At 37.4% G+C, this 23,967-nt stretch overlaps 1 protein-coding gene, 2 long non-coding RNA genes and 1 other non-coding gene across 8 annotated transcripts in view; 1 reads left to right on the forward strand and 3 right to left on the reverse strand.

Annotated features, from left to right (window-relative positions):
* LOC148693321 (TMV resistance protein N-like) overlaps positions 1–23,967 on the forward strand; it is a 39,831-nt gene that overhangs the window by 4,000 nt on the left and 11,864 nt on the right. The window lies entirely within an intron of this gene.
* On the reverse strand, positions 1,275–1,479 carry LOC148693322 (small nucleolar RNA U3). The gene has a single exon (XR_015952813.1). It is a non-coding gene; the product is annotated as a small nucleolar RNA U3 (small nucleolar RNA).
* On the reverse strand, positions 4,057–4,943 carry LOC137716010 (uncharacterized). The gene is made up of 3 exons (XR_015952279.1): positions 4,833–4,943; positions 4,331–4,415; positions 4,057–4,244 (listed from the first exon to the last, which is right to left on the reverse strand). It is a non-coding gene; the product is annotated as an uncharacterized LOC137716010 (long non-coding RNA).
* LOC148693323 (uncharacterized) lies at positions 5,435–6,062 on the reverse strand. 2 transcript variants are annotated; one of them, XR_015952277.1, is made up of 3 exons: positions 6,000–6,062; positions 5,702–5,903; positions 5,435–5,551 (listed from the first exon to the last, which is right to left on the reverse strand). It is a non-coding gene; the product is annotated as an uncharacterized LOC148693323 (long non-coding RNA). The 2 variants fall into 2 exon arrangements; XR_015952278.1 differs by having other exon boundaries at positions 5,995–6,055.

Genomic DNA, 23,967 nt, shown 5'->3' on the forward strand with positions numbered 1-23,967 from the left:
CACACATCTAGCTAATTTCTAGGATCCCTACACATGGCTATTTTAGCCTTACATATTGGAGCCTCACACTTGTCATTCTATAAGACTAAGTGCATACACAATTAACATTCAAAGATTTTTATTTACTAATCAGCTCATTACTTACAATTCTACAACATCAACTCCAACACTTATCTTAGTAGCCTGCAGAAAAGCGTAATACTTCATGGGTAGCAGGTTCAAGAGAAATTCGTTCCACATATCAGGTACGCCAGGTAGGCACCAATGGCTACAATCAGGCACTGATGGATTATTGCTCCAGGTACCCACATGCCCATCGCTTCGGAATGATATCAGTCTGAAATTGCGCTCCGGTCCTTTCCCCATGAGCTTGACCAAGGATGTTGAGTCACTTTGCAAGAATTGCGGTTTCGGCCACTCTTACATATACAAGAATTACCAGCAGTCGACCACATCAGCTTATTTGTATCTCAACTCAGGAACAGGAATGAACAATTAATCATATATCACAATTTAAAAGATTTAGCTTCCACAAAGAAGAAAATAGTACAACTTTATAGATTACTTCAGATTAGTCAATCGAACGTGCATTTCCACGATTGACCGTTAACTAAATTATTTAGAGCTACATGCAATTGAACTCCAGCATCCTTAAAAGCTACAGTCAGAAAGTATCATAACAAACTAAATAAATAACGCACCTCCAATGCGATGACTCAAAAGTCCTGAAGAATACAATTGTCCTATTTGTGTTGACCATGGTCTCAACCAAATATGCCCAAGTGTTTAAAGCTGTCCTGAAGCCAGCAGTAATTGGCATTCCGAGCCTCAGTGATTTACCCGCTTGAAAATAGCAGCCCCTGTCTAAAAAACTGTTAAAATTTGCATATTTTTGGGTCTCTGTTTGAAAATAAAAAAAATTCTAGAAGTGATCTCAATATGCTTTTCTAGAAGTCACTTTCTCAACTTCATCTCAAGTTTAATCACTGAAAACTCCACGAAAGCTGATTGTGAAGTAGATGATATGTTGAAAAAAAAAAGTTGCAGGTGCAAGTACATATCCACTCACACAAACAATCACAAGAACGTGAGAAGGAGAAGTGGAGTGAGAGAAAGAGAATCCATCTGCATAACACTACTACAGGCTGCACAATTTTTTTTGTGAATTGGTCTAAACTGTGTACTAATATAGAATCATGAAGCAAATTTGTGGATATTTTCGATGTCAGAAAGCATTTTACAAGAATAACTGAAAATTAGACAATGCCCAGAAACTACTGACCGTGCGACCACCCCAGACAGTGAAACTGGCTGAGAACGATCATCTACCGCTTGATGGAAGCGAGGAACCACAAGTTGTTAATCACGCTCTGATCGCACGGTCATGATTCATCCACCAGGTTGAGGTTCCTGTCTCCTGAGAAATCAAGGATACAGAGGTACGATCCTATAGAACAGATCCTGTTCAAGTAAGGTCGTGACCCATCCTCCACTGTCTAGGTATATGACAAAAGCGTAGTGTTTGGCATTCCAGCAATAGAACTCGCTTTCTCCCTCTTTTTTGTTCATTTGCTTTTCAATTCTTTGAGGGCCCTGAAACTGCCATGTGTAAATTCAATTTATACAGCAGAGCCGTGTCTTTAAAATATCAATAAATTAAAATAAATAAAGTTTAGACCATCAAATGTTGATTGGTCGCGCAAAAAATATATAAAAAAATAATGAAAATAATTTAATTTAACAATATAAAATATAATATTAAATAAAAAATAAGTACATACGGTTTAAGCGATAAAATATTAATATTCATAGCGCAAAGTTTTTAAAAAATAATAAAAATTTATGAAAATAATTATATTTTAAAATTTATAATATAAAATTAAAATTTAGCGATTAATACATTTTTTTAATCATGTAGTTGCATTATTGAAATTTTTACAGCTTAAGTAATATATAGAAGAAAATCATGTGTTTTAGACTTGTATATTATATAATGTCTTCATAAGCATTGGTATGCATGAAAATTGAAGATTTCAGAGATGGTTAATCAGATTTATCTACTATGATGAAAGATGTATCATCAGCAGTTTTTCTTGTTTAAAGATTCATGCATTTTTTTTTAAACATGTTGTTGCACTACTCAAATTTTTATAGCTTCAGTTATATATAGAACAAAATCAAGAGTTGTAGACTTGTATATCATACAATGTCTCCATAAGCAGCACTTGTATGCATGGAGTGAAGATTTTGGAGAATGATGGTTAATCGAATTACAATACACCTGCCTGTACTTTAGTGGTTCTAATTGATCACTTTTACGCCTCATTTGGTACGCCATATATAGCATCGAATAGGATTATTAATACAGAACCGAATATTTGACGCGCTCTTGTATTAAATTGGACCGGACTAATTTAATTCAAACCTCTTATTTTATACGGTACACGCCCTCTTAATAAACCCGTCCAAAAGGAGTGTATAATTTAGTCGGGTCTCTTCTCTCTCGCGTGAACTGAGTTCTCTCGCTTCCCTCGCTGTCTCCTTCTCCCGCCGGCTACATTCTCCCCGTTTCCTCTGGCTGGCTATGTTCTCGCGTGTCTACCCTGTTCGGCTCTGTTCTCCCGGTCGCCTCTATCCTCCCTGGCCGGCGCTGATCTCCCTGGCTCTGTTCTTCTACTCTCTCTATCTCTCTCTTTGAACCAGTGAATGTGGCGAAATGCCTCCCGTCTTTGTGTTCCACCTGAGCCTGAGAGCCTTGGAAGAAGAACAGGAAGACAACCGTATCCGCGCCCAGAATCCGATCGACATCGCTGCTCTTCGTCCCTCCGAACTTGAAGAGTTCGTCAAAGCTACCTCCATTCCTCCCCCTCCCTTCCTCCCTCCGAACTCAAAGATTTCATCTGGGTTTTAGAACCTTGACTTGGAATCGATGATAGGATTTGAAAATTCGGAAAGATTTCATCTGGGTTTTACGATTTTTCCTATTTCCCTTTTTTTGTTTTCTGATTGGGATTTAATTTCCATAGTTTCTGGGTATTTTTTGGATTAGTTTCAGACGTATAGAAGGGGAAGATCTGCTTGACTGTGCATTTCAAGCAATGCCTTTTTGAGCCAAGAACTGTAAGGAGATGGGGAGTGAGGTTGTTGGTGGGCGGTGCGGCGGAGAGACCTGGGGAAGACGAAGAGATGATATCAATTTTTTTTTAAGTAACTTGATTTAAATAAAGAAAGATTTCGTTCTTTTTTAATTTGATCTATTTGGTGGTTGTGAATTTTAATAAGTGTAAACAAAATTCCCTTTTATTCCATTAATCATCCATTTTTTTAAAAGTAATGATACATTGAATTCCTCTTATCCGCTATAGTACCAAGCAGAGTATAATTAATACGGTCGTTAATCCGATACTACATCAAACGTCAGACTAATTTAATCGGTACTATTTAGTGACTATTTATCTTATTCGACTGAAATAGTCAGTACTGTTCGAAATGTCAAACGAGGTCTTAGTAGTTGTACATTCCCCAATTAAACTGCATAACATGCATTATATTTACAAGCGTTTGAGAATCATAGTTTTATAGCTCCAGTAATATATAGAAGAAAATCATATAATATCTCCATAAGCATTGGTATGGATGAAGAGTGAAGTTTTCATTGATGGTTTATCGGATTTATCTAATATAATGAAAGATGTATCATCAGGGTTTCTCGTGTTTAGTGCTTCATACATTTTTATAATCATGTTGTAAGATTACTGAATTTTTTATAGCTTCAGTGATACATAGAAGAAAATCATGAGTTTTAGACTTATACTAGAAAGTTTTGCCATTGCTGTGAGATTAGAAATTATGTGAAAAATTATCTTTAAAAGTATAAACACATCAACTTATATCACATCTAATTGAATTACTGCAAAAACATATTGACGTGCTTAATATGAGAATCCATAAACTATTCGACAATATGAAATCCAACAATCTCTAAAGATGAAAAATGAATGTAGAAATTCAGCAATCTCTAAAGATGAGAAACGAACGTAGAAATCCTACCTCATATATATATATATATATATATATTAAAACAATTAACAAATTCTCAATAAATGACCACATAAGAGGTATAAAAAAGTAATTCAACTTCATAATTTAAATCAGTTCTCACCATAACAAAAATAATGATATCGTTTTCACATTAACTTGGATTGATTTCGATCACCAGCATTAATAAAACCAGTGACTCCAACCTAAGCAAGCAAACGACCAAATTAGATCCAAGCCAACCAACTTCGAATTTAACCAAATAAAAACAAATAATTACAATTAAACTAACCTCTTCTTCCCATATGAAGTAGTTGTTGTTCCCTGTTTTGCCTTTGTGAACAGTACATTGTTCACTCTCAACACACAAAATAATCCTGTGATACACACACCAAAAGCAACAATAACAATAAACAAAACATACTTAATCTCCACATAACATTAATCTCCAATCAGCTGACTCAATCGTTCAATGTTCTTTAACACAACTATGTGTCAATCTAACAATTTTTTTTTTTAATCATATTTACAGGAAGGAGCAAACATATACACATAACAGATGGTTAAGTTTTAGCTGATAATGGAGCAATGGTAACAAACAATGCAGCTGTAACTCAAAGGTTAAACTGGTCTTGCAATGTATGAAAAACTGTTTATTCGAGTGTGAGTTTGTCAATAATTGATAAGTTTGTGCATTGATAGTTAAGACGAAAGAAAGACTAAGGCCAATCAATATTCAAATGCAATAATTTTTTTTATGAAAGTGAACGGAAGACAATGTGAGAACAGCATACCTTATAATGAACGATGATCGGAGACAATGTTGTATGCAAAAATTCGTTAGCCTGTTTACTGAAGTGTAAATGTGTGAAATAGTATGCTGAAAAAGAAGAGTAAATAAAGTATAAGTTGAAATACAGACTCAGAGTCACATAGTAAAAAATTTAGGAAATAAATGAGTAAGAATAAACTGAAAAAGTATGCAACAAAAGATCAACCACTATGAATCTTCTTGTACAACAGAAAAGCAAAATTTTCTTTCTTTTCCAAAAACATACAAACTCAGCTCATCTTTTGCATAGCAAAGATGGACCCAAAGGAGATTCCGAAAAAGACAAACCCGTAGGAAACACACTATAGTTTCTGCCCACCACAGAGCTTAATCTCTGTCCACACACTATCCATACCCCTTACTGAATCAAAACCTCTAAATCGAACTGATCACAAAACTGGATTACTGCTCTTACTCTGTTAGACATACCCACACTTATCAATTTACACATAAATTTCAATTCTGAATCATTTGGGTTTCCAAAAAATTCCACAGAAATGCAAAAGTAGACAAATAAACTGAAACAAAATTAAGTGCACTGGGGAATCAAGACTCACCCAAAATTATCCAATGCCCTACAATTGAGAACACGTTTACAAAGCCTTTCAAGGGCTCATATTCAACTTTCATATGCAAAGACTCTAAGCTCCAATTGTTATTTCTCAACTCTAGTTACTTCAGCTGCATAACAGAAAGAAATTTTTTTTTTATTTAACTATAATTAACTAATCTGATTTAAGATTAATAAAAAAAAAGTCGGAAATTTCAGCTTTAAAATTACATCTCAGGCTGGAAGTCGAATAAAAAAGGTAGAATTTCAAAACTCCTCACCTTAATGTCAGAAACCCGAAAAACCGGATCTCCTGAAACCAAAAAGAAAACCAAATTAAATCTGAGGCCAAAATTCCCAAAATCACAACCAAAAAATTTAAATGAAAAACCCGTTTATAAATCCAAATTTACACTCCCAAGCACATAACATTCAAAGCCCACACCAAATCGGCAGCAAGAAACGTGATCCGCTCCAAATTTTCTGCAAATCGAGACCAAACTGACTATTTTTTAGCAAGCAAGCATTGTCGTCTGCAGCCTCCGACAAAAGGATCTAAACAAATTTTACTGACTTAACCATTTTTTGGAAAAAGCCGAGACACAGAGAGAACTCGAGATGGGAGAGCAAGGCCAGGATTGAAAAGCCGAAATCAAGAAAAGCAACGAAGGAACAAAACCCTAACTCAAGATGACTCTCGAAGTCGAGAGAATAAGATGAGCGCCTCGTGGAAAACAGGGACACAAACGGAAAGAAAACAGAGAAGCGAGGGCAGTTCCGTCCGGACACTGGTCATCCACAGAACCCAACCCCTACGGGTTTTAGTATATATGATATCATATAATGTCTCCATAAGCATTGGTATGCATGAAGAGTGAAGATTCCGGAGAATGATGGTTATTCGCATTACAATATACCTACCTATACTTTAGTGGTCCTAATGTAATTCTTAATAGTTTTACATTCTCCAATTAAACTACATAACATGCATTATATTTACAGGTGTCTGAGAATCACCATTTTTTACCATTAGTGTCCATATTTCACCGTGCTTAATTTGGTGATGTCCTCTTTTATCTTTTGAACTTTGTTGATTGGTCTTCTCCTTTTAAGTTTTGTGGTCATAAAGATGTCAGTTTTACCAGGAAAGCGGTAGATTTGACATATGTTATGTTGCGTTTTAGTGACGAGGGCATTCATAAATGGTTCATTATGTTAATATTGTTGATTGTCAAGTAGATACTAGTGTATAAGTCTATGTTGATAGGAGCATATTCATGCGACTTAAATGGCTTGTTCTCGTGCATTTACGTTATGTTTCTTTAGTTATTTTAGTCCTTTATGCTTCTTTTGTGTGTTTTCAGGTTCTAAGGGCAAAGTATGCAAAAGGATGCCTTTTGGAGCCTTTTGGAGCAAATTAGAGATTGGAATGGATATCATATGCTTGGAGCCAAGAGGATGGACGAAATTGAAGACTTGATGTAGGAAAGTTAAATCCTAAAAGACCTAATGAACAATATCAAAGGATCCTACCTATTCTAGGTCACAAAAACAACATTCCTTGCAACCTTAGGACAATGCCGTGTGTCTCTTTGTGTCTCCCTTCCTTGTCGTGCAAGGAAGGGCTTTGTTCCCTCTTTTAAAACACTTAAACACTTCCTTAATCATTCAACCATTTAACCATACACTTATCACTTATCACAACCATACACTTATCACTTATCACTTATCATATCATACACTTATCACAACCATACACTTATCACTTATCACTTATCAAACCATACACTTATCACTTATCACAACCATACACTTATCACTTATCACTTATCAAACCATACACTTATCACTTATCACAACCATACACTTATCACTTATCACTTATCATATCATACACTTATCATAACCATGCAGCCACATATTCATTCCACATGCACATTCACCCCTTTCTCCACACCAAAACCGTGCACATGCATTTCCAACCTAGCATTCCCCCTTTAAGCCACATACACCCATAATCATTCACCCTACCTTGCAACTCCACATGCATTTCCAACCCACATGCCCCTTTAATGATTCCATTCACAACACAACACACAACACACACACTTCCCCTTGTGCCGTGCCTTCCCTACCAATCCAAACACCATCACTTCCTTCACCATTCCACAAAACCTATCATTCTACATCATCCATAATCCCCAAAACTCACCTTAGACCTTGTGCTACAACAACGAGGAAGAGAAGAGGACCTAAACGTTCATACAATTCAAGTTTGAGTTGTTGGAATGTTTAGGTGTTTCTTTGATTTCAATGTTTAAATTCAATTCTCTTTGTTTTGTACGTATGAGGAATGGAAGAGAAGAGTGCCTAAACGTTCATACAATTCAAGTTTGAGTTGTTGGAATGTTTAGGTGTTTCTTTGATTTCAAAGTTATGAGGAACTAAACCCCTTTTAGCTAGGGGGTGATTCGAAACTATGTTTATGTTTGCAATATGAATTGATTAACTTTCGTTGGAATTTCATAAGTTGTGGATTCAATTTGTTTAACCGTTTGATTGATAACTTATTTATGAATGTTTATTAAGAATGCGCGCTTAATTTTCATGCATGAATATGACGCTAGAATATAAGTGAGTTTCACCTAATCGTTATGAACTTATATTCACAAGTAGTGGAGGTTGCTTATAAACAATCGCGTTAAATGAATTCTTGGCACGAGTTTCATGCTCATCATAGTAACGAATGCCTCGTCAACACTTTTAGTTTTCATAATGCTTAATGATCTTTTATTGTATCTTTATTGTGCTTTTCACGTAAAGGACTTTTGGAGAATGTTGTGAATTGCGTTGCGCAAACCCATCCAATTCATTAACTTAAGGAAAACTTGACGGTTAATTTAAGCGGACCTAATTGACCCGGGGCGTTGAGTTTCATAATTTATCGAAAGACCAACTAAGAATCAATCTTGTATGCAAGTGTAAAATGTGTGGAGAAGAACCCCTTAGCTAGCCTTCATTCCATTCATTAAATCCAATTTCGTTTTATAATCTGCTTAGTTTATTTACTTGTTTTGTTATTTCAATTTCCGTCAAATCAAACCCCCCCCCTTTACTTTCTTGTTCTTTAGTGCTTAGAATCTGTTTAGTTTATGTTTTAAAGTATTTTTGAATTCTTTGAGTCTAGTATAGTGTTCTATATTGTGTTTTTACGTTTTTGAGTCAAATCCAAGTGATTAACAATCCCTCCTAATCCCCGGACCAGAACGATCCCTACTTACATCATTACTACAATTGTCAAAAAGAGGGTTTAATTTGTGTGCGTATAAATCACGCATCAAATTTTGGCGCCGTTGCCGGGGATTAGCAAATTTGTTAATCCCTTGGATTGTTCGTTTCTGTTATGTATTTTAGTTTAGTTTTTTATTTGTGTTTTATTGGTTGAATTCAAGTACTAGAGAAGCACAACATGGCACTTGATAATGCTTCTCTTTTGTCACAGCTCATGGAAAGGTCACAAATGCAAAGCGTTGGTACATTTGATCTTCAATCAAGGAATAACGTGTTTTCCAATACTTACAATTCGGATTGGAGTGATCATTCAAACTCTATGTGGTGGGAACCTCAAAATGTTCAACAAGAAGGATATTGGCAGCCATATGAGGAGTTCTATTCAAGACCTATGCACCCACCACAACCTCATATTCAATATGCCCAACCAAACTCAAGTTTGTCAATAGATTATAATCAAAAGCTTGATGAATTAATTTGTTTGGTGCAGGGCTTACAAAATCAAGACAATGAGGCTCAACAAGAAGGATATTGGCAGCCGTATGAGGAGTTCTATTCAATGCCTATGCAGCCACCACAACCTGCCCAAAGTAATGTAGGTAATTCAAATGATAATGATACGATTTTTCAATTACTTACTACTCTGGAAAAGCAAATTGGGCAGATAGCGGAGTTCGAAAGACAATTTTGCGACCAAGGCAAACTCCCTAGTTCAACCATTGCAAATTCGAAGGGAGAATTTGAAACTACCAAGGAAATCATCTTGAGAAGTGGCAAGGAGGTTGGAACGGACCCTCAACCATCAAAATCAAATCACAAGGAAGATGAAATATTGCAATTTGAGGAAGAATACACCCAACCCACGGAAAGGGTGGAAACACCTTTGTCAGAGGCACCTATTGCTCCTACACCATCTAATTCAGGTAAGGTTGTTCCAAATTGCATTATTTCTAACCCCGTTCCAACAAATATCCCTATTCCTTGCAGGTTCATGAATTCCAAGGAAGAAGAAAGTGAAAAAGACATCTTGGAAGCCCTTCCAAAGGTGCAAAGTATGGAATATCATGAATTCATCAAAGAAGACATTCTTAAGACAACAATTCCCAAAGAAGTTGGATTTTATGACATGGGACAAGTCATAACTTTCGAAGGGGTGTTTATTCTTGAGTTCATATCGGAGCACACAGGTAAGCCGCCTCCCCGAATTTCAATTTTCTTTTATACTAACATGTTGTTAATGATTCAGGCACCCAATCTTGAATTTAAACTATTACCGGATCATTTCAAGTATCACCTTCCATTCAAAGATAAAGTCCATGCCATTTGATTCAAAAATAAAAAAAATAAAAAAAATAAAAAAAATAAAAAAAATAAAAAAAATAAAAGAATGTAACTTTCACAAAGGTTGTTTGCTTGATGCCCCACTACTTGGCAAAACTCTTGAAGCGGAAGGCATCGGAGCAGAAAACATAGGAGCGGAAGGCATCGGAACGGGAGGCATCGAAGATAGAGCATTCGAGGCCTCAATACTTGGCCAAACGCTGGATGACCCAGGAAAAAGGTGCCTCTGGAGATAAGCCGCAAGCCTTTGACGGTCACTTTGAATTCGACCTTCGGATTCTTGCAGCTCATCAAGCTTCCTCTTCATGCCCGACGAATAGTTATTTGCAAGCACATGCAAACTTCTATTCTCGTACTTAAGCTGCTTGATCTCTTGCTTAAGACTTTCCACCTCTGCCATCAATGATTCCACTTGACGGGACCGAGCAAGTAGGCGTTGGCCCATGTTGGACACAGAGCCTGCACACTGAACACTGAGAGCGAGGGACTCTTGAACGGCCAACTCATCGGACCGTCCTGAAAGCAGCCTGTTATCCTTAGGAGTAAGGAGGTTCCTAGCTACTATCGTAGCTGTTGTTGCATCCGTCATCATGGAGTCTTCACCTGAAAGAGGACCATTAGAAGATAAGAAAGAATGACGCCATACATTACCTTGACGGGGCGCAACCGGATCGCTGCTGAGACTCAAATCTAAGCAAAGGTTCGATGGGTTAGTCATTTTTCAAAGGTGTTCAGAGAGAAGGGTTGGATGGAGTAAAATTTCAAAAGGCCGGAGACGATTTTCAAGAATGGGCAATCTTCAGAGTGTGTATGTTGGAGGTGATCAATACCTCTATAAAAAGCCAAGGCGCCGCGACCACCGATTCAAAGAGCCGGATTTTCCTGCGTAAAGTTCGGCGACGATCTCTCGACTTTTCAGAAAACGCGTTCAACTTTGTCAAAAGATCTCTGACAAAGTTGAAAACACGTGGAGGCCATCATCGCAACTACACATCTTTTGCCGACAAGCGCAAAGTTCGGCGACGCTTTCTCTGCTTTTCAGAAAACGCGTGCAACTTTGTCAAAAAGAGGCGCTCGTTCAGAAATCGAAGAGGCATCGTTCAGAAATCGAAGAGGCGTCGTTCAGATATCGAAGAAACGTTTGTCGACAAGGGTAAAAGAACAGTACCACCACTTGCTATTGAGAAATCCCTATATATGTCGACCTTCATCTCTTATGGCAAGGCAGACCTGAAGAAAATGCCCAACTCTCCCTCACCTCTGAGGGCGCACTCCCAGCAAAGCCTTTCGAAATACTCATTTTTTTCTTCTTCCCTAAAGATGATACCAGATGCCTGGAGTACAGATGACCCAGGAGGAAACGGCGGATTGAAGCATGTGCTGATTCATTCACCGCTTCTTCAAAAGCAAAGGTATCTCATATCATCAAGGTCAAAAGCAAAAGTATCTCATATCATGCTCTTTCCCTGTCTTTTTCTTTGTCCTTGTTCTTACTCGCATGGCAAAGTGAAAGAAGCAATCAGCTGGCACTTGGAATCAGTCTTCCGATCTGGAGCCAACTGCCTGGAATCTATTCCTGATTGCTTACCTAGCGTTGCTCTCGAGTAGTCATCTTCAACGGTTGATACACTTCCAGAGAAGGGACCACTTCTGCAAAGGGGAGCGAGTAAGGCAAGTGAAAATGATACATTGAAGCATGTAGAGACAAGCAACAACTGCATATGCTGAGCTATCCTCTAACCCTCTTCAATACGAATTGGAAAGATTGAACAAAGAAACAGATAAAAGGAGGAAGCTCAGACCTTCGGGGGAGACCAAAAGAATCCTGCTGCCCAGTTCAAGAGTAGCACAAAGGAAAATCAACGAGTGGAGGAGACCAAAAGAATCCTCCAGCCCAGTTCAAGAGTAGCATATGGAAAATCAACGATGGGAGGAAACCAATTCAAGATTAAGCCTGTGGAATCACCAAGATCAACCTATGCATTCAACCAAGGAGAAGATGGAATTTACACTCCATAACCAGATTTGCGTCCTTAAACTCTTCTCTTTGTTAGTTACATTCTGCCATGTTTAGTATGTTTAGTGCTGTTTGTGTGTTTACTTATGTTTTGTGTGAATCTATGCTTAAAACATTGAGGACAATGTTTGATTTAAGTGTGGGGGGTGGGGGGTAACATTCTGTTTTGAGATATTTTTGCATGAAATTCGTAGGGTATTACCACCTAACATGTCTAAACTTGTTTCCCACTGTTTTTAAAATGTATTTAAGCTATTTTAGAGTGTTTTAGAATGTTTTGTTTTATAACTCCGAAAATCACATAAAAATTTGAAAAACATGTTTTGAAAAGCCTAAAAAGAGTGTTTTGAGTCGTTTTTGTGTGTTTGTGTCTTAGGGTACCTTCCAACACAATGATAAGGATTTGGTTTGTAATTGCATGACGGTTAAAAAGAGTTATAAGCATAGAGAAAAGTTTGATTTACTCTTGGTATATGCTTGGTTATGGTTATAATGTATGACTTCACATGCAATCATAAAAGAAAAATTCGTTTTTGTAACATGCTTGAAGGAAGGAACTCAAACAAAGGCTACAACCCTGTGAGACTCGAGCCATTACCTTCTTTGGAGAGTTATAATCTGTGATTCTTTGTTTTCTAAAGTTGTTGCATGATCTCATTATTCCTTGCTTGGTTGCTACTTAGAATGCAATTGTATCATGATAGAACTAAATGCTAGAACTTATATCCGTTTCATTCAAAGCATGACATTGAATTGCATAACATATATCAAGATGAAGTTGTGTAGTTGCCACCATAGCCAAATAGCCTTACTTCCCATATTGCGTATATGTTGTAAGTTTTAACCCCGTTGAGCTTTGTTTAGCCTTTATTCTTTGTTAACCCACATCACCCTTACCTAGCCTAGAATAGGACTTTCCATACCCTTGTTCTTGAAGATAGTGAGCATGACTTAAATGAATTCCTTTTAAGTACATTATGAAAGAAAATGAGTGTGGGGGAGAGAATGTTTTGTTCTTAAGTGTTTATGTATGTTTTGAGAGTCAAAAGAAAAGAAAAAAAAATTGTGAAAAACATATGAAAAAGAAAAACAGAAAAGAAAAGAAAGAAAGAAAGAAAAAAGAGCTTGTTCTCCCTTTTTGTTCAAAAGCTGAGTTTTCATTCAAAAGTGAATTCTAAGATGATTCAAATGCTTTGCTCGCTATTTCTTTAAGAACCTTTGTTTTCCATATCCCTTCTTTGTTAGCCAATACCCTAGCCCCGTTACAACCCCTTGACTTCTATCTTGATTGTTATGTGTTTCAATATATGGAGTTTAAAGTGGGTTTGAGCTTATGGTATCCCTGGTTCTCGCGTCTAAGTAGTGGCATTCCATTCATGAGATCATATATATACATGTTAATAATTCCAGAAAATGCTTTCCTTGTTATAACATATGTGAGTGTTCGTCTACATGTTTACATCAATCTTCTCACATATACCTAGTGTAGGGAGTGTAGTTAGAAAATCTGTGTGAAAAACGAGAGTACATCTTGTAAGGAATTGAGCAATTCTCTAAGGCATGTTACTACATTCAAAACATAGTTTTAAATGCTTAATTGTGAACTAATATGTGGTGACTATGATTAAGTATGTACTTAAGTGTAAAGATAACCAAAATCTGTGGGAATGATGATTTTTAACATGTCATGTGCATTGGAAATCCCTGAGACGATTGTTGGAAGGTGTAGGTTGTGTTTTGTTCGTTTTGTTTTGTTTTTGGTTTCTTTTGTTTTGTTTTGCTCGAGGACTAGCAAAAGCTAAGTGTGGGGGAATTTGATAGGAGCATATTCATGCGACTTAAATGGCTTGTTCTCGTGCATTTACGTTATGTTTCTTTAGTTATTTTAGTCCTTTATGCTTCTTTTGTGTGTTTTCAGGTTCTAAGGGCAAATTATGCAAAAGGATGCCTTTTGGAGCCTTTTGGAGCAAATTAGAGATTGGAATGGATATCATATGCTTGGAGCCTAGAGGATGGACGAAATTGAAGACTTGATGTAGGAAAGTTAAATCCTAAAAGATCTAATGAACAATATCAAAGGATCCTACCTATTCTAGGTCACAAAAACAACATTCCTTGCAACCTTAGGACAATGTCGTGTGTCTCTTTGTGTCTCCCTTCCTTGCCGTGCAAGGAAGGGCTTTGTTCCCTCTTTTAAAACACTTAAACACTTCCTTAATCATTCAACCATTTAACCATACACTTATCACTTATCACAACCATACACTTATCACTTATCACTTATCATATCATACACTTATCACAACCATACACTTATCACTTATCACTTATCAAACCATACACTTATCACTTATCACAACCATACACTTATCACTTATCACTTATCAAACCATACACTTATCACTTATCACAACCATACACTTATCACTTATCACTTATCATATCATACACTTATCATAACCATGCAGCCACATATTCATTCCACATGCACATTCACCCCTTTCTCCACACCAAAATCGTGCACATGCATTTCCAACCTAGCATTCCCCCTTTAAGCCACATACACCCATAATCATTCACCTTACCTTGCAACTCCACATGCATTTCCAACCCACATGCCCCTTTAATGATTCCATTCACAACACAACACACAACACACACACTTCCCCTTGTGCCGTGCCTTCCCTACCAATCCAAACACCATCACTTCCTTCACCATTCCACAAATCCTATCATTCTACATCATCCATAATCCCCAAAACTCACCTTAGACCTTGTGCTACAACAACGAGGAAGAGAAGAGGACCTAAACGTTCATACAATTCAAGTTTGAGTTGTTGGAATGTTTAGGTGTTTCTTTGATTTCAATGTTTAAATTCAATTCTCTTTGTTTTGTACGTATGAGGAATGGAAGAGAAGAGTGCCTAAACGTTCATACAATTCAAGTTTGAGTTGTTGGAATGTTTAGGTGTTTCTTTGATTTCAAAGTTATGAGGAACTAAACACCTTTTAGCTAGGGGGTGATTCGAAACTATGTTTATGTTTGCAATATGAATTGATTAACTTTCGTTGGAATTTCATAAGTTGTGGATTCAATTTGTTTAACCGTTTGATTGATAACTTATTTATGAATGTTTATTAAGAATGCGCGCTTAATTTTCATGCATGAATATGACGCTAGAATATAAGTGAGTTTCACCTAATCGTTATGAACTTATATTCACAAGTAGTGGAGGTTGCTTATAAACAATCGCGTTAAATGAATTCTTGGCACGAGTTTCATGCTCATCATAGTAACGAATGCCTCGTCAACACTTTTAGTTTTCATAATGCTTAATGATCTTTTATTGTATCTTTATTGTGCTTTTCACGTAAAATGTTGTGAATTGCGTTGCGCAAACCCATCCAATTCATTAACTTAAGGAAAACTTGACGGTTAATTTAAGCGGACCTAATTGACCCGGGGCGTTGAGTTTCATAATTTATCGAAAGACCAACTGAGAATCAATCTTGTATGCAAGTGTAAAATGTGTGGAGAAGAACCCCTTAGCTAGCCTTCATTCCATTCATTAAATCCAATTTCGTTTTATAATCTGCTTAGTTTATTTACTTGTTTTGTTATTTCAATTTCCATCAAATCAAACCCCCCCTTTACTTTCTTGTTCTTTAGTGCTTAGAATCTGTTTAGTTTATGTTTTAAAGTATTTTTAAATTCTTTGAGTCTAGTATAGTGTTCTATATTGTGTTTTTACGTTTTTGAGTCAAATCCAAGTGATTAACAATCCCTCCTAATCCCCGGTCCAGAACGATCCCTACTTACATCATTACTACAATTGTCAAAAAGAGGGTTTAATTTGTGTGCGTATAAATCACGCATCATATGTCATATCTACAGTGTACACGTGCTATACCATATTTTCATTTTCATTTTGAAAGTAATTCATTCTTTTTTTGAAACTTATTCTCTTGGAAGATGATGGTACTTGATCTTTATAGAAAAACACTTTAAACCCAATAGTTAAAAAAGAAAAAAAAAATTACCCAACTGACTTGATGATGGATAAAGTATTTCACAACTAAAAATCAATTAGAGCACGACAAGTGGATGGACGAGGGGGTTTTTTCTCTCTCTTTTCAATTAAGCTCTAGAAGTGTTTTTGCATAAAACAAAGAGTTATGGGGGTGTTTTGTTCTATGTTTGAATGAGGGACAAACTTTAGACTTAATTGTTAAAAATGCATTATGAGAATACTACTGATGAAATAGTAAAGCACTACAAAGTTACTACTCAAACACTACAAATGCAGTAGAAAGACATGCAACAGAGGACTTCCAAAGTGTCATTTGAAAGTTTTCTCAAATGTTTTGCATCTAGTCATTTTGAAGCCTCTCTATCTATTCTTTTGGACTGCGATTCTAAAATGCAATGTTTATACTATGTTGGGATGAGGGATCTTAAGAGTCCATGGAACTTAGCCTAGGTTTCATGATTCTTATGAATGCTCATTTTCTTTTATATATGGATCATTTCAACTCTACTCTTACATTGCAACTTGCATTGAAGACTTCTTATTTGGTTGACTGATTTTATCAGATTTGATATTGCTAACTGCTAGTTGCTAGGGGTGATATATTTAGTGCAGGGTATAATTATGAGATGATTTATCGAAATGACAGGGGAAGTCTCAGCATATTCAACAAAGAATCTTAACATTGTTAGTGGACTTGTAGCCCATCTTTCTAGCTTAGCCTGTCCTAAAGTACGAGAGGAGGTAGAATTGCTACCATCGCTGCTTTTTCCATAAGAGATGTGTGGCCAAGCTTTCGAAAAGTGTGGACCTAACAAACAAATGTGTGAAAAAACCCATATAGAAGTTTCGTAGTGGGTGACATAAATATTTTCCTCTTAAAGGAAAGGTAACTTTCTCAGTCAGTCTTTCACTTTTTTTTTGTGGTTACTTTGTAATGAGTATTGGAAAATGGGTGAAGAAATAAGATAAGTGAGAAACCAAGTTTGATTCCAAATGCTGCAGAAAAGTCTCATTCCGATATGGAGTCCAAAACTCAGTCCAAGTCTGAGTACTCTAAAACCCAATCCTAGTCCTAGTCTAGTTCTGATTGTATCTTATGTTTTTTGTATGTTTTTTGTATTCCTCTTCTACATGGATTCATCTTGTACTACTATAAATATTAATGATCAGTTGGCTCGCTCAATTATTGAGTTGAGATTACAAACTATATTCTACTATCTTTCATGGTATCCAGAGCCAGCGTCTAATGAAAAATGTTCAAATTTTAAATTTTTTTTCTTCTTCTCTATAGTTATGGTGTCTTCTTCATCTGCTGCCGCTGATTATGTCACAAACTTTCCCACGATCAAGCTTTGATCGATCCAACGACCCCCTATGGCATGCCCAGTTTCTTACCTTGCTGCACAGCCGCAATTTGTTGTCCTATGTTACTGGCGAATCTCCCTGCCCTAGTGCGTTTCTTCTTGATGACAACGATAAAATCACCGACAAAGCCAATACATTGTGTTGTGAATGGATACAAATTGATCAAATTATTCTATCCTGGATTACTAGTTATCATACTCCCAAGGTTCTTGCTACAATCGTCAACAAAACCGATTCGGCCTCTGCTTGGTGGTCTCTTCAAGAACGATATGCTTCTACGTCTCAGAACCGTATTATTTAGATGCGTACTAAATTAATGAATACCTCTTGCGGTGATCTCTCTATTATTGATTACCTTGACAAAGTTAATGTGCTTGCCAATAATCTTGCTCTATCTAGGGCTCTTGTTTCTGAATCTGATTTGGTTGCCATTATTATGAGCAAGGTAGGTCCTCAGTATGAGACCACCGTTGCTTCTGCACAAGCCCGTGATACACCCATCACCTACAATGCCCTGGAAACTTTACTCCTGAGTGTAGAACAACATCACAACACCTTCTCTCTTCCCTCTGATGTTGGCACCTTTGTTTTTGCTGCTGTGCGTGGTGGTCATGGTGCCTCTTGCGGTCGCCGCGACCACGGTGGTTCGTTTCGTGGTTGTCACGGTGGCGGCTCTTCTCGTGGTGGTGGTTTGCCCCACAACTATAATGGTGACTCCAGTTTTACCCAAGCTTCTTCTTCTACAGCCCCTTCATGTGGTCACCCTTCCTCCTCCAATGGCATCCTCGACCTTGCTCCTGGTTCTAGTGGTTTTACTCAAGCATCACCGACCTTCTCCATATCTGGACGCATTCAGTGCCAGATTTGTCAACATTATGGTCACTCGGTTATTGATTGCTTCGATCGCCTTAACATGTCCTATGAAGGTAGGGTTCATTCATCTCATCTTCAAGCATATGCGGCTGCCCCTTCGTCTTGTGCGTCTACTGCTGCTTCTGCTGCCCTATCTGTACAACAATGGCTTTTTGACTCCGGCACCAATTCCTAAATAACCAATGACGTGGGACAACTTCACAATCCTCCTAAGTATCATGGAACTGATCAAATTCTTAGTGTGCATGGTGGTCCAGGTTTGCAAATCTCCAAAATTGGTGACTCGTTTCTTCGCACTAAAACTGCTTCCTTTTGTTTTCCTAATACTCTCTGTTGTCCTCAAGCCTCCATTAACGTAATTTCTTTGAACCGTTTTACGGATGATAATAACTATTTCTTTACCTTACATCCCTGGTTTTATCGTGTACAGGATTCGCAAGCAAGAAAGACCCTTTTACAAGGTCGGAGTAACAATGGACTCTACCTATGTCGTTCCTCTCATCCAACTCATGGTGTTTTTGCTTTATTAGGTGAACGTGTAACTGATGCTTTGTGGCATTCTAGGTTAGGTCATCCTTCGTTTTCAATTTTACAACATTTAATATCTACAAATAAATTGCCCATTAAAGGCTCGTTTTCTAGTCAATTTTGTCCATTAGGTAAAAGTAATAAATTACCATTTTCTTTATCTCCATCCATGTCTTCTTCTCCTTTAGAATTAATTCATAATGATGTTTGGTCTTCACCCTCTTTGTCGGTTTATGGCTTTAAGTATTATGTGGTATTTGTGGATGATTTCTCTCGTTATACTTGGCTTTATCCCCTATGTTTAAAATCTGATGTTTGCTCCACCTTCGTTACTTTTAAAAACTTGGTTGAAAATATGTTTAGTGTCAAGATTAAGGCTTTTCAAACTGATGGTGGCGGTGAATTTGTTAATCATGGTTTTCGAAATTTTCTAAATGAACATGGCATTTTACATCGCCTCATATGCCTCCATCATCCTGAACGAAACTGTTTGGCCGAATGTAAACATCGACATTTAGTTGAAACTGGTCCTACTATTTGCGTCCGTATAGTACTAATAAATTACAATTCATTCTAAACGTTGTGTTTTCTTGGGTTGTTCTTTGAATCACCATGGTTCTATTAAATGTGTCTTTCTTTCTCGCCATGTTGTGTTTAATGAGAATAGCTGTCCATATAAACAATCCATTGTTACTTCGCCATCGTCGCCTTACTCGTCTGCTGATCCAGTCCTTCACATTGGCCCCTCATATGACATCCCACATCGCCCAGGGGTGTGGATCTTGTAAGCCTTATATATATATTCTCATCTCTATCTAGCACGAGGCCTTTTGGGAGCTCACTGGTTTCGGGTTCCATAGGAACTCCATAGTTAAGTGAGAAGGGGCCAAAGCATTCCCAAGATGGATGACCTACTGGGAAGTTTTGCTCGCGTGAGTTCCTAGAAACAAAACCTTGAGGGCGTGGTCGGGGCCCATTGCGGACAATATTGTGCTACGGTGGAGTCGAGCTCGGGATGTGGTGGGGGCCCAGGCAGGGATGTGAAAATTTGGTATCAAAGTTAATCTCTGGCCGGAAGTGTGCCGACGAGGACGTTGAGCCCCTAAGGGGGGTGGATTATGACATCCCACATCGCCCAGGGGTGTGGATCATGTAAGCCTTATATGTATATTCCCATTTCTACCTAGCATGAGACCTTTTGGGAGTTCATTGGCTTCGGGTTCCGTAGGAACTCCGAAGTTAAGCGAGAAGAGGCCAGAGCATTCCTAGGTTGGGTGAACCACTAGGAAGTATTGCTCGCGTGAGTTCGCAGAAACAAAATCGTGAGGGCGTGGTCGGGGCCCAATGCAGACAATATCGTGCTACAATAGAGTCGAGCTCGGGATGTGGTGGGGGCCCGGGCCGGGATGTGACACCTCACATCATGTCATCACCATGTCCTTGGCTCTACACCTTCTCCACAACTAAATGTCGTAACCCCATCGTCTTTTCCCATAGTTTCTGCCATCATTAACCCACCGCCTGTGTCTCCAGTACCGCCCCCTGTCCTCGTCACCCAACCACCACCCTTATCTTCTCCTTCTCCAGATTAGTCACCGCCTGTAAACCTGCAACCACCTGCACTCCACCGGTACAAAGGTTCCATCTACTTCTGAGGTACACACTTCGACTCATTCAATGGTTACTCGAGCTAACGCTGCTCTTCGTAAATCTAATCCGAAATATGCTTTTGCTACTACTGTCAATCACGACTTTGTTGAGCTTACATGTTTTAATCAGGCTAATAAGGTTTCTGAATGGCGTACGACAATGGCTGACGAGTTCAATGCTCTTTAAATGAATGGCACGTGGTTTTTGGTGCCGTTTCAACCTCATATGACTATTCTTCCCAACAAATGGGTTTACAAAATCAAGCGTTGTTCTAATGGTTCCATAGAGCGATACGAGGCTCGATTAGTGGCTAATGGGTTCCATTAACAAGAAGGCTTGGACTACGGTGAGACATTTAGTCCTGTTGTTAATCATGCCACTGTCTGATTAATTTTTTCCATTGTTATTCATTTTAATTGGCCGCTTCATCAACTTGATATCCAAAATGCATTTCTACATGGAACGTTGAATGAAGAGGTCTATATGTAGCAACCATCAGGCTTTTTCGATCCACAACATCCCTCTCATGTTTGCAAATTGCATCGCTTTCTCTACGGTCTCAAACAAGCGCCTCGTGCTTGGTTTCAGTTTTTTCTCAACATTTGGAAAATTTGGGCTTCGTAACGTCACATGCTGATTCATTCTTATTTACATTTTTTGATGGCTCTGTGGCTGTTTACCTGTTGATTTATGTGGTTGTTTACCTGTTGATTTATGTGGATGACATCCTTATTACAGGCAGTAGCTTATCTCACATTACTCGTCTAATTCATCAATTGAATCAGGTGTTTTCAATGAAGGATCTTGGCCATCTACATAATTTTCTCGGTATGGAAGTTCATTGCACTAGCACCGGTCTTCATCTCACTCAAACAAAGTACATCACTGGTCTTCTCAAACGCACCAAAATGTTGGAGTGTAAACCGATTTCCACACCGCCCATTAATGGACGTTGTCTCAGTTTAAGTGATGGTGAACCCTTATCTGACATCATTGAATTTCGTAGTATTGTGGGAGCCTTGCAATATCTTCTCTTCACTCGATTCGATATTGCGTTTATTGTTAATCAATTTTGTCAGTTTATGAATAAGCCCACCATGACTCATTGGGTTGCTATTAAGCACGTCCTCCACTACCTTAAAGCTACTCCCAATCATGGCATCGTATATCACCCCAGTTCTCTTCAACTCATTGCCTATGCTGATGCAGACTATGTTGGTGATCTTGATGATCGACGTTCTACTGGTGGCTATTGCATCTTCATGGGTGACAATCTCATCTCCTAGAGCTCAAAGAAGCAATGTGGTGTTTCTCGTTCCAGTACGAAAGCTGAGTATGGCCAACTTGCTTACACCACTGCTGCTCTTTCATGGTATCGAACTTTGTTTTGTGAACTACATCTTCCCCCTTGCTCCTCCACGACTATGGTGTGACAATATTAGTGCATCTATGTTGCCTCTAATCCAGTTTATCAACAAAGTATGCGTCATGTGGAGGTCGACTATCACTACATCCGTGATAAGCTCACTCGCAGATAGATCATTGTCGGCTATGTCTCTTTTACATATCAATTGGCTGATCTCCTTACCAAGGGTTTATTTGCTGTCTGGTTTTCCTTCTTGCTGTCCAAACTTCCACCAAGTCTAATTCCAATTGCTACAGAACAGTCCCATTTCGATATAAAGTCTAAAACTCAGTCCAAGTCCGAGTACTCTAAAACCCAGTCCTAGTCTAGTTCTGATTGTATCTTAAGTTTTCTGTATGTTTCTAGTATTCCTCTTCTACACGGATTCATCTTGTACTACTATAAATATTAATGATCAATTGGCTCGCTCAATTATTGAGTTGAGATTACAAACTATATTCTACTATCTTTCCATAAGTAGGTGGCTTTAGCACCACTGAAAAAACATAGAAACATGAATATCTTTTCTCAGAATAAAGTTGGGAACTTAGTAAGACATGAATTATCTTTCTCATAAAGAAGTTGGGAACTTACTCAGAAATCTTGCTTCCTGGAAATTTCCCATAGTCGGTTTTCAACTGTTTATGTGGAAAATACTTGTCCTTTGATCTTTTCATCTTGAACGAGTATTGGAAAGCGGACATCTATTGCATGCGGATTTCCTTGTTGCTTCTTTGAAGGAGATTTACATTGCATTGCAACATTATAGTGTTGTGGCTCAAATTTGTCGTCACTTTGCGTTGTATTTTAATTTTGTGGCGTGATAATACGTAATAGGCTAATTACACGACTATTTTAACTTTCTCGTTTCATGTAATTCACTGTTCTTTTAGACATATAATGTTTTTAGTTGACCTTTTACTAGTTTTGTTACTTAATGACTTGTGTCATGATGTTGATTAGAAACTAAAATTAAAAACTGAAAATACAAATTTTGAAAGCTCAAGAAACTAGTTTTTAATTTTTATTTCTCTAAAAATTAAAAATTGAAAGTAGTTGTCAAACAAGTTTTCTTTGAAAATGAAAAACCAAAAATAAATTCTCTTGTATCAGAATACCTTTTAAGTATTTTATTTGCCTCGTGAAGATTGTAAGCCTGATGAAAATTGTCATTATGCATTATGTTAATGAATCGTGCTGAGAACGTATCAATCATATTTAATAGCTGGGGCATTGGGCAGATTGATCACATACATATATCAAAAGGAGAACCTGATCTTGGAATACTGGTGTGAAAAAACCTAGATTAGTGGGTGACATAAATATTTTTCTTTTTAGAAAAAAGAAAAAAACAAAGAATATGAATATCTTTTCTCGATATTCTGGCAAGGAGGTTGGAAACTTACTCGAAAGTCTTGCATCCTGTCAATTTTATTGTGGAAAATCTTTGTCTTTGTCTTTGCACTTTAGTAATGGCAGTACATGTGTATGGGGATTTCCTTGGGAATGAAGGAACGGAACAATTATGCATTCATGGAACTATTGTTTTTAATTTGTTATGATTGAAATCTATGATCTTGCGTCACTTGGGTTTTTTGTTTTATTTTTTTATTTTTGTGACACTATAATTTTTATTAAATTAGATAGTAGCTTTTTATTACAGTGGTAGAAAAATGTTAGGGTCTTGCATGACAACATAAATTCAAATTTTGTCAGTGACTAATCTAACATTTAATGTGTCACTTAGTTTAGTTTGATCAATTATTCATGATGAGGTTTATGTCCTTATTGAACTGTTATTTCGCTCACCCCTTTATATATCTTGGAGCTATTGAACCCCAAACCCAAGGTGTTGGTACAACAATTGGAAACTAGAATTCATTTTTAGGAAAATTAATGAAAATAGCTTAAAAACTTTAAGTTTTAACGATAAGGACAAAGTAAATGGTAAAGTGAATAGTATTATGATTGACTTTTTAGTGTAAAAATATAATTTTTTATTAAAATAAATAATACCGAAAATTTTTCGTTAAAATTCATTTTATT

This window comes from Pyrus communis, chromosome 10 (genome assembly GCF_041283825.1).
Source record: "Pyrus communis isolate YQ-2024b chromosome 10, ASM4128382v1, whole genome shotgun sequence".
Lineage (NCBI taxonomy): Eukaryota > Viridiplantae > Streptophyta > Magnoliopsida > Rosales > Rosaceae > Pyrus > Pyrus communis.